A 14,073-nucleotide genomic window follows, 5' to 3' on the forward strand; every position below is an offset into this window, starting at 1 on the left:
AAGTGTTGATTTCTGCAATCTTGAAATATTCTTTTAAAATCGTACGATTTCTGCAAACGTAATTACTTACCTGTTTCTGATAAAGACCCCAGTGCTGAGTCTAGGTACTCAGGCCTGGATTACAAAAGTAACGATAAAGTACTCTACCTGCAACTTGAATTTCTTCCATAGGGAACCATTGACTGTTTTCTTTGAAATATTTTCTAAGTGTCAACTTTTGAAATAGCTAAATATTATTTAAAAATCAGTACAGTAATTAAGTCGACTTTCACCACTTGATTCTGAATATTGTCCCAGGGCTGGATCTAGGAGCCAGACCTGGAATTCCAAAAGTAATCTGAAAAGTAATTTATTACAAATAACCTGAATTTACTATTGAGCTCAATGCATTGTTATGTTTAGGAAATAGGATTGTTTATTGCAACCAACTGTGACTGTTTACAAAAACCCATTGCTTATTGCAAAAGTATTTATATTCAACCTCTCATTCTGAGAAAGTATATTTTTATTCCCTTTGTGGTTCTAAAAATAAAACAAGCATATATTTTATATATATAAACCATTGGCCTAGAGTTCAGTTATTGAGTGTGTGAGACCATTTGCTGACTGAGTGTGTACAACAAATGCTTTACACTGTCCTCTGGTACTGCCTTACTGCTCGACCAAGCTACCACTTTGAGTAAGGTCATACCTAACTTTAACCTCTATCAGCCCCTGGGGGACTGCGGACTCTGTACACCCTGTACCTATTAGGGAACAGCATATACAGAGCCACTTTCTCACAGAGGGGTAGTGTGGTAGGGTAGTAGAGGGGTAATAGGGTAGTAGAGGGGTACTGGGGTATAGAGGGGTAGAAAGGTAGAGGGGTAGTAGAAGGGGTAGAGGGGTAGTAGGGGTGGGTTAGAGGGGTAGAGTAGTGGAGGGGTAGAGAGGTAGTAGAGGGGTGGGGTAGAGGGGTAGTAGAGGGGTAGAGTAACAGAGTAGTAGAGGGGTGAGAGTGAGTAGTAGAGAGTGAGTAGTATGCCAATGCCAAGTTACACGGCGCGCGTTTCAACAAAATAAATACGAAGTCATCAAACTAGGACAAGCTCCCTACAGGAAACGGCATTCCCATTGCTATAACACCAAAATGCGGCAAGCTGCGTACTTCCAAACTCTTCAAACCCCGGCAAGCTGCGTACTTTCAAAGTCATCAAACCCCCGGCAAGCTGCGTACTGAAAGCAGCCTTTTTAACAACAAAAACGCACTAAAATGCGCACCAAGTTACACAGTGCGCGTTTCAACAAAACAAATACAAACTCAGTGTAAGCGGCATTTTTAAGAAACGTGCTGGTCAAGAATAAATAAATAACCATTTTCGTTGCTGGAACACCTTCTACTCCTACAGGAAACAGCATTTTGTTGCTAGGACACCAAAATGCAAAATGGCGTGGGGCTGTTCACAGTTCATAAGGTCTAGGGACACGCGCATGCTGTCTGCTATGGACAAATGGCAAGAGCAGCCATGTTTGTCCACGCAGGCGCCTGCATGCAAGCCGTTGGCAGAATCGAGACCGCGCAAGCGTTGCTTTCGCTAGGCGAGACCTAACTATTAAGTTGGCCTGCTGCCTCGGGCTCCTGGGAGCAGAAGCTCCAGTCAAGGTGGGCGGGGCCTAAAGGAGACACGGCGGACACAAACCCCGCTTCTGAAGAACACAGATAGAAAAGCAACGACTATAGGTCTCGCCAAGAGGAGCAGCGAATGTGCAGGCGAGACCTAAAAACTGCCGGTGCTCAGCACCGGTTAGACCAGGCCCACTTTAAGCCCTGGGCGTACCTCTTTGCCGCGATCTCATGGCACTTTCACCTGACACTCATTCACTCATCCTGCTACTTAAACTGCTCCGATGTATATCTTACTTTGGATGCTCTTTGTCTATTTTATAAAGTATAACACCTTTGTTTAAATAAGTTTATACGCCTTTAAAAAGCGCTCTACCACCTTCCGGTAATGTGTGCGCAATATTAAAATCGAAAATTAGAGTGAAATAGCTTCGTTCCAATATGGCGATTGAGCCGTCTTTTGAGGTATGATACACATGCGTTAGAGGTCGTTTCGTTGTCTGTCTTCGGTGTCTAGTCGCACGCTATCGACTCATTCTGTATGCGCGTTACGTCATCCTCCCCACGTACGTTCGCCATCTCAGTGTGGAGTGTTGTCGGTGTCGCCTCTTCAGAGAAGTGGATGAATTTGTCCTGAGTGGTATCGGAAGGCGGAAGCCGTGGTGCCAGGTATGTTAGGACGGGAAAGGTGCAGTCTTTACATGAATGGCCTACGGCCATGTTGTTTCCTGAGCGGGAAGCAGATGACACCTTGAGCAGAGGCTTTCGGGTGGTCTGCACAGAAAAGATGGACTATAAACAAGGCCGCGGGACGAAAGAACGTGGCTCTACAAGCTACCGCTGGACTCTGTTACCGTGAGGTGCGCGATGTCTGCCACCCCCCTTCCTCACTGCACCTCTGGTTCGCAGTTTTAGACACGGTGATCGTAATCGTCACAATCACGGAATGCCATGACAATTTGCACACTATTGGAGGTCCGCTGTAGTCAAAGAGATTGCCTTCTGAGAAGTGTTTACATCCGCAAAACGACTTTGCAGTGTAGACGACTATTGTTGCACTCTAAGCTGTCAATATGTATGAAGAATGCTACATCTCAGTAATATTTTAACTTCGGGATGGGAATGCCCATCTCGTTAATACTTTAACTTCGTAAATAGTTCGTCTACAGCACGTTGTAAATTGTTTTCACGTCATGGAAACTCTAACAAGCATTGGCATAGCCAATAGGTCTCGCTTTTGGGACCTTGTAAGTATTTAGTTATGCAACTGTTAAATGGCTAAACACTTATAAGGTCCCAAAGGCGAGACCTATTGGCTATGCCAATGTTTGTTATAAAAAGCAAACGAAACTGAAAAAGTGCTCATCATCCTCCCAAAATCGGGTGCTGAAACGAGCTAGGTAACGTCTGATGTTTTCGCGATGCGACTGCCAAGCCGGCCCAACCCATATAATGTTGAGATGTTTAATTCTTTAAAAACTTTTCTCTTTAGACGTTCAAGGTAATACTAACGCACAGGCTTCTTTGTCAGTTCAAGTTCAAGTCCAATGGCAAGTGAGCTGGCCAATCAGATAAATTATAAAGATCAGTTTTGGGTCAGATACAGATGGATTCAGCTTCTATGTTTGCTTTACACGGTTACTTACATTATTTCTATAATAATGAAGTGTTATATATTTGGGACTTTTTCCAAACTAGCTGGTATTCTATTGAAAAGTTGATCTGCTCGTAAGAACTTGTCATGTCTTGTTAATTTGAGGGTCAGAGGGAGGGCGCTTAATTTGAGCCAGTGGTTTCCGGTGCTCGCACCTAATTGTCAACACCGGCAATTTTCGCAGTCTGCTGGGAATGCCCATCTGTAAACAAGCGCCATGTCATGTGTAGTACATTCTGCCACGTGCTCGAAATTGTTGGTCCTTCAAAAAATCAAGTCTACAAAATGACTGGAATTCCTGGAGTCAGTTGTCAGCTGCTGGGATTTTTTAGTGTCATTTTCGACCAATGAGTAGTTCCCTCTGCACATGCATTTTTTTCTAACTCTTGCTGTTTTCTGTCTCCTCGTGCTGGTTCCTGACCTTGCTGCACCATCCAGTGTGTCAACCAGTAGGTATTTTTGGACATGTCTTTATTAAGTAGCAGGCATATAGCTGGACAATGCATCAATAACGCTTCTAGGGGCGCCATGACACAGACCACCATGTAGGACTAGTCAGGCCTCTACCGAAGACGGTCGGCTGACAAAAGAAAGGAAGTGTTTTTGACTTGAGATCTGAGAGAACTATAAAGGAGCCCCAGTAGTGTGTAGGATTCACAAATTAGAGTCTGCAAGAGTGCATGGTAGTCGGCAGAAAATGATGTCACATATTGAAGTGTAATTTATGTTTCGATAGAAGGTGCATTAAATTTTAATTTAAGGTAGAGGAAAAGTGAACCACACGGACGGAGGTCGTGAGGTTTCCTTACAGAAAGTTTTGTTCTGGCAGGCAGTGTTTCACCTAATCCTAATGGGAAGTTCTTAGATCTAGCATGCCATCAGGTCTGTCTTCCTACCCTAAGCAAATGATGTGCACTTTCGCGGCCGCTTTGATGTTCTCAGTGGCCGCGCGTCTCACTGAGAACATCAAAGCGGCTGCGAAAGTGATCACGCAGGCTGACAAATGGTGTGCGCGCGCCCGGCGTACATGCACTGTAGCTGGAGGCCTGAAACGCCACTAGTTTGCACTTCCAAAACCCGCTTACTAAAACTCTCGCCAGAACAGCGCTAAAGCGCTGTCTCAGGCGAGACCTAAAAATGGAAATCTGTTCATCGCTGGTTCAAAGCTTCTAAATGAGGCACGGTTTTTGCATTCTCGCGACAGTGCTTTCAGACTTATTTCTGCTTATGGCATGGTAGATGATTGTCACTCCGGAGAATATTGTGTGATCGGCATTGCTCTATAAACCACCCACAAGTTCTCAAAGCGCGGCCAAGTGGTAGATTGAGTCTGAAGGGGAGCGGCACTCAAAGAAAACAAGCATTTGCAATGCACTAGGTCTCTCAAAAGTAAAAGTTTGCGCTATTAGAGTTGCAATTAATAATGCAAGACATTGCAAATGCCTGTTTTGTAGGCATGAGGAGATTGAATGATTAGTCCAGAATCACAGTATGTTGAGCAGATGCCGATATTTGAACCTGGTTCCAACACCAAAGTCAGTAGTTCTGGCCTTTACGCCACATCCTCTTCCCTAGATATGTCAAGTCATATCACATTTATATCATGTCAGAAAAGCGGTGATGGTTGATTTGCTAGGAAGGAAAGCACATGGATCTGTGGGCACCTCTCTACCGCCTTGCACTCCCTCCCAGAAACACAAATTGAAGCGTATACAATCCTTTTACTTTATTTGCTTTCTCGTACATGTAGTCTTGCTTTGTCATTATAAATTTTGCACCAAAAGTTCATGAATGCAAAGAAAACTGTACAGATGGCACTACTCGTATACGATATAAAGTAACTTGAGCACACTGTTCTTGGCAAGTTAAAGCATTTTGAATTCAGAAAGGTGCTCATACTTTTCTTTTCTGTAGACCTTTGTATAGGTTTGTGGTATGTAGCAGTGTAGCATCTTATGGTGATGGATGCTGTATTGTTGTCCTTCATCGTCTATTGCCGGTGCCATTTAGTTGAACTTCTGCATCTCCGTCCAATCTGTTTTTTTTGTTCCTGAAAAATCTGGTCACCTACAGCGAAGCCCTGACAACTTTCTCAGATCCCTTCGTGACTAGGTCCTCCGGCCCGGACAAACTTCTTTTTATTTGAATTCTGTTATTGATAGTCTTGATTCATTGTAAAACTGAGACTACAATTCGATGGAGGAAAAAAAACGTGACTGAAGCAGCTCATGACATGAACCTCGATAACTTGACAGTTGTGCCGATAAAGACGAAGGAACAGCATACAAGCATTTGCAATGCAATAGGTCTCGAATTTACGTGAGACCTATTGCATTGGGAATGCTTGGCATCACGGACAACGGGAGGGCAGGCGGCTGGGGGGAGAAGTCACGGACAGTGGGGGGGGAGAAGTCACGGACAGTGGGGGGGGGAGAAGGCACAGACAACAGGAGGGAGGGAGGGCAGGTGGGGAGGAGGCACCGACAACGGGAGGGAGGGGGTAAAGAAGGCACCAAAGCATGTCGTGCCTGCAGTAGGAAAACCTCATTAAAGAAAATAGTGCTTAAAGTCTAAATAACACGTATCCTTTAACAACCGAAGTAAAGGGGCCAGTCGCCATGGAAGGTGACAAATGAAGAGGCGGAGGTACTAAGGAGGGACTAACAAGCCTATTTACGAATCAAAAGCCAGCATTTAGGACATAAAATGGCAAATGTGGGTGGGGCTTCTATTCGCTACTCTACCACAACAAGTCTCGCAGAGCAGCACATGCGTGCTGACTCTAGGCTCGACTTAAAAAGAGGGAGGAATGGGGAAAGAGCCTTGGGATTTTTCAATTTCTAAAAAAATACATTAGTTTCTCAATAGTAAATGATTGTGGGCTATGGTAGGTGGATAGGTCACATTAGACTTTGACCGGCAGGTGTAGGGGTGCAAATGTAGTTAAGATTCCTGTATTTAGTATAGTTTTCAGGGGTGTGGTAATTGTCTTTTGATGCTGTTCTTTGACTAGTCGTGTGAACATCTATGGAGTTTGTCATATGCCTTAGCCATTTAATTAAGTGAGACACCTTTCACTCAATACACACACCAGTGTGCCAAATATGAGACACTTATCTCCACTCCTGAATTACATTGGGGAACATCAGCTGTCAGTAGAGACTCTTCTTTTCCGCTACCTTAAAAAATTCCAGGCTCAATGGTGCTCACTTTGCCTATTCCTTTTCAAATGTTCTCTAGCTCAGATACTAAAATTGTGATTGATTTTGCTGTATTTGATTTTACTGCCCTTGCTCCTCTTTATTACTTATTTGGTGAATTGTGCTTTTCTGACGGACAAGTAAGAACTCTGTGCTTTGGTGCAAGAGATTTGCATCGAATACTACTGGAGACGTAAACGTGCTCCAATTATGTTATAACAGGCACCGTTGCAGCATGTTGTTATGTGACAAATGTAACAAAGGAAATGAGAGATGAGATCGAAACCTGTATGTACAAACCTGTACTTATTGTGGATTTGTCCCAGTTGGTGCTTTGTTTTAGGAAATGGAGAGATCTTTATAGGCCTTTTAAATGTCAGGAATTGCTGCTTGATCCTATTTTCTTGAGACATGTTCCTGAGTTTGCATGTCTGTACAGAGGAAGATTGGGCAAGCAATCTGATTTCTTATAGGTAGGATGGTCATAGATGGAATCCATTTTTTTTCTGATTTAGATGTAGAGCCCCAAATTTGATTGTAAATTGTGATTCCTTCCTAGTGGATAGTTGAGTATAAAATGAGCTTTAAAAGTATGTTATCTGGCCATCGGGATCCTCAAAGGCAGAGATGATGTGGTCTCACCTGCTCAGGTTTAGCACTTGTCTTGCAGCAGCATTCTGGACCTGTTGCAGTTGGCATTTGGGTGTTTTGATAGTCTAATGTAGAGCATGCTGATACGGTTGTGGCTTGGCAAGGCTAGAGCTTTAAAGGCTGGAACAATGTGGGATATTTCTAGCTGGGGTGCTGAGGATTTGCATGGTGCACAGTGCATTTTTAGTCACTTGGTTATCCTTTTGGTTGGAGTGAGTTGAGGAATAATTATTGGGTTGGTGATAGGTGGTGTACAGAAAGGAATAAACATAATTTGGGCTCTTCATTCACGTTGGTCGTCATCCAGATAAGAAAAATTTCTTGTTTACAGTTTAGACTGTGCATTTTGGGTACAATTTGGTTATCAGTGTAGTCAAATGGTGATAACTGGTCGAGAAGGAGGATTTCCTCCACCAGTTAGTCTGCTAGTTTGTGGAGGTTGTTCATTTCCATGCCAACCTGCTAAAAGGAACTTCTCTTTCATATCAAATTGCTTCTCGCATAGCTCAGAAGAAAATTAAAAATCCTTCCTCTTCAAAGCCAGCTGTATTGCTTCCCCTTTCAGCGCTATTAAAGTAAAAAAATGAAAATTACAGTAATAGGAACTTGGTGTTCCCTCATTTCTCTTGTAATCCTTTACATTTATCGTTCTTCATGAATGTTTACTCTGTACTGTGACAACACACATTATGTCCCCGCAGGAGGGACTACATCCTTGTAGTGTGCAGTACTGCTAGTATATTATAAATCAAACTCTTTACCTATTTCTATCAGGGGTTTTCACTTTGCTTGCATTCCGAGGAACACTTCTCGAAGGCTAGTCACTTTAAAATGTACTTTTTAAGTCCTAGTTCCATATACACTTAGTTTGTTTTCTCCATCTCATTTGCAGTGCTCCTATTGTCCTTGTCAGAAACTGCTTACCTACGTTTAGCAGTACCGTCTTCCTGCCCCTTATTCCTCTACAGATTCCCAAAATGGTCACTGTCGTTGAAGTTTGTGGTGTCTCATATTGGACTAACTGAAAGTAAAACACGCATGTGGTAAAAATCAAAAAGAATCACACAAAAGCTTTGTAGTGACTGTGTTTAGGACAATATAAGGATGCCTTGGATATAATTTTCTCACAGAAAAAACACATTTGTCTCGCCTGTAAAGAAGTTTTAGCTCTTGGGCCGGCCGTAGCGCCTTGATGCATATATTCACCTGCGTGGTGACTCGTGCATGCTATCCATCATTGCTCTGTCGGATATTTCAGCTGATGCTGTTTATCATTATAAATAACCATTTTCTAGGTCCCGCATACCAGGCGTCGCAAGCGGTCTGTTTGGTAATAAAATATTGTGGGCTTTCCAAGAACTTACAGTGGAGTTGCAGCCTACACATTGATTGATTACCATTAGTAGGCTTTATTGTCATCTCATTTGCTTGCTTCTTATGCGATGACTTTCATTTTATATATTGTTCCATCTTGTTTGTCCCTCCCATGGACAGACCTCCCACTCCTCTGTGATTTTGCTCCCCTGTCCTTTTCAAGCAGCCGCGATGGTCTGCCACCGGTCACCCCATATAAGGCCAAATTATATCTCTGTGGTGTCCTCCCCGCAGTAGTGTTCCTCTTCCAGACGGTCACCTCACATTCTGCCACTGGGTGCTACTGCCTGCGAGTGGGGAATATGCAGATTAGTGGTGGTTTAGTCTCTTTGGCTGGTGCTTGCACTCCACGTGCCAGCCTACCATTAAATTCAGGCCACACTACCTTCATCACACTTCTCTGCCATCGCCATCCTCTTTGATTACATTAAATTTTAAATGCAATGTAAGAATTTAAATACTGAATCTTTTTGCACATTTTGTGACAGCCTATCTTCTCCACATGCAGCCTGTCTTACACTGTGTGCAATACATTTAAAAAAAAATAGTGGCAGCCAGTGCCTAATTTGCAAAATAATAAATGCTGGGGCCCAGTTTTTGTACACTAACTGGTGCTATTGAAGTCGGGGTGCTGAATACCAAGGTTGCAAAGTCTCGATTCCCCTCATGCCTCTTTAATCCACCATCAGACACTATGCATCCCCTTTACCTTCCTGCGTACTCCCATTGTCATGTTTTTTCTGCCTTTCTTTTTCTTCCTATGTCCCCTTGGTGTGTGTTTCTCTTGCTTGCTCTGGGTCAGTCTGAAGAGGAAAAATAAGTGCCGGTCCCAAAAATGAGTGCTGGTGCTCCACCTCAAATTAAACATGCAAGGTATCTTATACTGAGTGTAGTGCTCATGACTACATACAGGCAGTGCTTTCTGTGACAGGCTGGATTCTCATAGCCTTTTATAAAAATCACTATTCCCCATTGTAGTTCAAATCACTGACTCTCCTGCTACTCACACACAGTTCTGTGATTGCATGAATCCTTTCCTAGCCGAGCAAAGGTTTCACCACAGATGTTTACCTTCAGTTGGTTTGTCATTACATGTTGTATGCAATTACTTGAATGTGAAAGGCCAACAAATTAGTTACAGAATATTTAGTTAATTTTTTTCCTACAACTGACCCAGCTCCCATACTCACTGACCCCTCTCCCATTGTTCTCACAATCAGTTGCCATACTTTTACCACTACTCCAAGTCTCAAAGAGGAAGAAAAATAGACCTATTTATTTTACCTGTACAGCATACCCCAACAAGTCACTAAGATACGCTGCACAGATAAGAGACAGGTCTTGAGTATTACTAACGGAGGAGGAAGTTCACATCTCACCTGACAGGCAGCACACATACCTGCAGGAAGAACCAAGCTGTCCTATGCAGACAACCAGTTATAGAAAAAGTAGTCTTATGCAGAAGCATGGACAACGCTTGTAACGCCCTGCTTCTTCAAGGCGAACTTGCAGTGCAACAGGTCCTACATTTACGAGAGTTTAAGCTATTAGCATTGTAAATGACAAAGCCTTTTATTTCTGTGTTGTTTTTAAAACAGATAAATACATGGAATTGTTATTTACAATGCCAATAGCTTGAACTCTCGCAAATTAGACCTGTTGCATAGCAAATGCGTTTTCGCCCATGCTATAAAAATCGTTAGGAGGGAGCGTTGCAGGCAGGATAAAGCCATTTGAGAAACTAGTTCCTCGGAGTCTGTAATTAAAGCCTACCGAGTAACAACAAACGTAACTGGGTGTTGCCATGGGAGGTTACAAAATGAGACAAGGCGGAACTAAGGAGGGCCTACTAAGCCTATTGACCGATGAACAGCCACAGTTTACAGTAGACAATGACAAAATCCAATGGAAAAATTTGGGTGGAGAGTGTGCTGAGCTTTAGGTCCCTACCTGAATGCTGCATGCCTCTTGGAGCAGCGCATGCGCCGCCCAGGCTTGACCTAAAAAAAAAAAACACCTCTTCAGCTGGCTCCACTCCACCAAGACATTCACGGGTAGGGGTGTTCGGAATTTGCGTAGTCGCGCTACACATCTCCGCGAAACGGTAAAAAATCTCCGCGAGCACACAGAGTTCCGCGAACATGCGGAATTGCTTGTACTGCCAGTTCGTGATGCTTTTTTTCCTGTACACGAACGCTGTTTGCGTGCTCGGGGGGAAATATCTTGCAAACACGCATTTTGAAAGCGCAAACAAGCAAAAAATTCCATGAAGCCGCGGAGCGCAGAAATTTTGGCAATTCTGCGTTCTCGGCGGAACGTGAAATAAGCCAAATTCCGCGATCGGAACAGAATTTACCGCCTAGGCCTATTCACGGGCACTTTGTTATGGCATGCATTGTGCAGACATCCATTAGCCATTCATCAATAATGAAAAAAAGTACAACAGTAAAAAAAACAAGCATTTACAATGCAATGGTCTCGGCAACATTCTAGGTAGAGCTATTGGTATTGCTCATTATTTTTTTATGATTTTTGTATCCCTAAATTTATGGCATTGTCTATTCTATTGGCATTAGTTTTTTTTTTTGCATGTGTGATACCTATTGCATTAGCAGAGAGAGTGAGGTAGTGAGATAGAGAGTGAGGTATTGAAATAGAGAGTGAGGTAGTGAGAGAGAGTGAGGTAGTGAAAGAGTGAGTTAGTGAGTGAGGTATTTTCTGACGTAGTGAGATAGAAACAGTGAGTGATGTTGTGAGATATAGAAAGATTGAGGTAGTGAAAGAGAGTGAGGTAGTGAGGGATGTTGTGAGGTATTAGGATAGAAACAGAGTGATGTAGTGAAGTAGTGAGATAGAGTGAGGTAGTGAAAGAGTGAGTGTAAGTGACTTAGTGTATTTGAGAGATTGAGGTAGAGAGAGTGAATTAGTGAGTTAGAGAGAGTGAATTTGCGAGGTAGTGAGAGAGTGATGTAGTGAAGTTTTGAGAGAGTGTGTTGTGATATAGTGATATAGTGAGGTAGTGAGAGTGAGATAGAAATAGATAGTGATGTAGTTATAGAAAGTGAGGTTGTGTAGGAGAGTAGGGTCTGCTTTCTATGTTCACCCCCACTTTTTGCTTTTGCTTTACTGGTTTTCGACTTAGATGTGGCTGTGGGCCTGCTAATCAGACCCACAGCCCTGCTGTTCTCTCTCTAAATTAATACTATGTACTTTAGGTGCATAACCCATTTGGATAGGATCACCTTATTGGCCCCTGTACAGTGTACCCTAGGTACCCAGGGCATAGGTGTACCCTAGGCCTACCAGGGGCTGCAGCATGTATTATGCCACCCCTGGCCTGGCCTTCCATTTTGACACAACTGGCTGATCACTCAGCTGGGGCAAGGTCGTGTAATCACCCCTTGCTTAGGTGTAGTATTCCTATACCTAACTTACATATAGACACATGTGTACCTATCAGTCACTCCTATGGCAGGCCTTGACAATCCTGGAGGCAGAGTGCTTGGTAACATGTGAGATGGTGCTCTAGCATGAGCTGAGCCTGTCTGCAGCTTTCGGAACCTTGTCCTTATAGCTGTTCTATGATATAGCCTACCATATACTCTTAAAGTGCCTTATAATCTTAGACGGTTATGGTAACTATGGTTTGGCTTTATCGAAACATGTCGTGTAAGGTGTCTAACACTGTGGAATAATACCCCCATGCCATTTCTGGACATGAGAATATTATTCCCCCCTTCTAGAGGGAAAGACATGTTAAAATCATACTTCAACTGTTAGCCTCTGACCAAAGCCTCAGCATCACAAAATGGTTGCTGCTGCTGCCACGACACAAGTCTGACCTCCTGCAGCTGGGAGTGATCCCAGCCAGGGAGGCCTGGACAATAGGTTTCCTGCTTGGGGAGGTGCTAGCACCTCCCCAGACAGCCTTTAGTGTATTGGGGCAGGGTGGGCTGAAAGGAATGAGACATGCCTGGGGCACACAAGGTGTTCCTTGCATAGTCCAGTTCAAACCGGCGCTGGGGCACTCCAGCCCCAGCTCTGGCGCGAAACTGGACAAAGGGAAGTGGGTGTAACCACCCCCTCCCAGGTCCCACTCATAAGGCGTGACCTAGCAGGTATCCCAGCCCCCCAGATTAGTATAAGAGTGGGAGTTGGGCCTCAAGACTTTAGATTATCCTGAACCTGCAAAACTGAACAGAAACTCTGGACCTTCGACATTCGACGAAAGAAGAAGACTGAAGAATCTCCCTTGTAGCCAAGGAGTGGCTACCCTGTGCAAACAGGCACCATCAAGAGACTACCCTTTGCTTTGCGACCGTTCTACGAGGAACCGACTGCAGAGCCCGACCAGAGCCTTGACTTCCAGACTTCTCCGACCCTCATCCACATCTGCAGCAGAGCTGAGATCCGTGGAGGCGACGAGCGACGTGGGACCGGCTACCTGGAAAAAGTGGCTAGTAACTTACAGCGCAGCTTCTGAGGTACCCTCGAAGTTGTGCACCGGGGATTGAGAAGCCCCAACCCCAAGCACCATCTGCACCGAAGATCAGCCCCCCACACTCCACGAGTCCTGCGTGGGGCCCTTCAGCATTTTCCTGCTTGCCGCGTCTGTCCGGTTGCTTGCCCGCTGGCTAGTGGCCTCTATGACGACGCACCCTGAAATCTTCTGCGCTGGTTTGGCTCCTCCAGACTGGCTCCCGCTTCTCTGCAAAGAAGAAGCACCCCAGACCTTCCTGGTCTGCACCAGAAGCTTGCCAAGGCTTGGTGAGTCCTAGTCCAACTTCGACGCCGCCGACAGCAAGAGCCTTCGTGGGACAGCTCGCCTCCTGGTCCTGGTCGTCCTCGACGCTTCCTGGTCCTCCTGGCTGCAGCGACAAGCTTCACCTTCACCTGCAATCTTCACGACATCGCCTGGTTCCTTCCTGGTTCCACGTGGTCACTGGCTAGTGACCTTGACTCTGTCCCTTCTGCTTGCAGGTTTCTTCTCTTCTTGATCCCAGCCTTGGGATCCACCGGACACTCTTCACTGACTGCCTGTCAGCATCTTTCTTCAGGCATCCATAGGAGTCAACGACGAAAACGACGCATCTTCACCCCTATGCACCCGCAGCCTGTGGGCTAGGTAACTTGGGTACTCCGGTGCTCATCAGGATAGTGACTATCCTAGTGTCTAGTTTTCAAGTCTCAACTTCCTAGCTACTCCGGAAGTGTCCTAAATCTACCGTTTTCTAAACTGTACTATTGCTATTGACTTTTACGCATTACGCGTGAGTGTTTCCACTCTGCACACGAATCCCGTGGGCCTCCCACTTCCTAACTAACGCTAGTGTAGTGTAGCCCCAGCGATTGCCTAGGCCTATCCTATTTCCGTGACAGTGGTTCTTATACCACTTACTTAGTATATGGTTTGCGTGGCCCCTAGGGCCTAACTGTATTACTTACCTGTGTGACTTAATGTATGCATAAATAAGACTGTGTTGTACTTACCTCTAATCTCATAAAGAGTGCTGAGGGTTTGCTTCGAATAAATACACTTTATTTTATATATATATCTGTTGTGGTGTCCTTTCATTTGGTATTCAAGGGAT

The 14,073-nt window shown here is 44.5% G+C and overlaps 1 protein-coding gene across 2 annotated transcripts in view; it reads left to right on the forward strand.

Annotated features, from left to right (window-relative positions):
* Positions 1-2,135: 2,135 nt before the first annotated feature.
* The window catches only part of LOC146871945 (ATP-dependent RNA helicase DDX42-like), an 865,800-nt gene continuing 853,862 nt past the window's right edge, over positions 2,136-14,073 (forward strand). The window contains exon 1 of one of the 2 annotated variants that reach the window (XM_085652377.1): positions 2,136-2,272. The gene's annotated coding sequence lies outside the window, so the exon portion shown is untranslated. The remainder of the gene's footprint in view (positions 2,273-14,073) is intronic. The other variant, XM_085652387.1, reaches the window with a different exon arrangement.

Source organism: Triturus cristatus, chromosome 1_1 (assembly GCF_964204655.1).
Source record: "Triturus cristatus chromosome 1_1, aTriCri1.1, whole genome shotgun sequence".
NCBI classification, from domain to species: domain Eukaryota; kingdom Metazoa; phylum Chordata; class Amphibia; order Caudata; family Salamandridae; genus Triturus; species Triturus cristatus.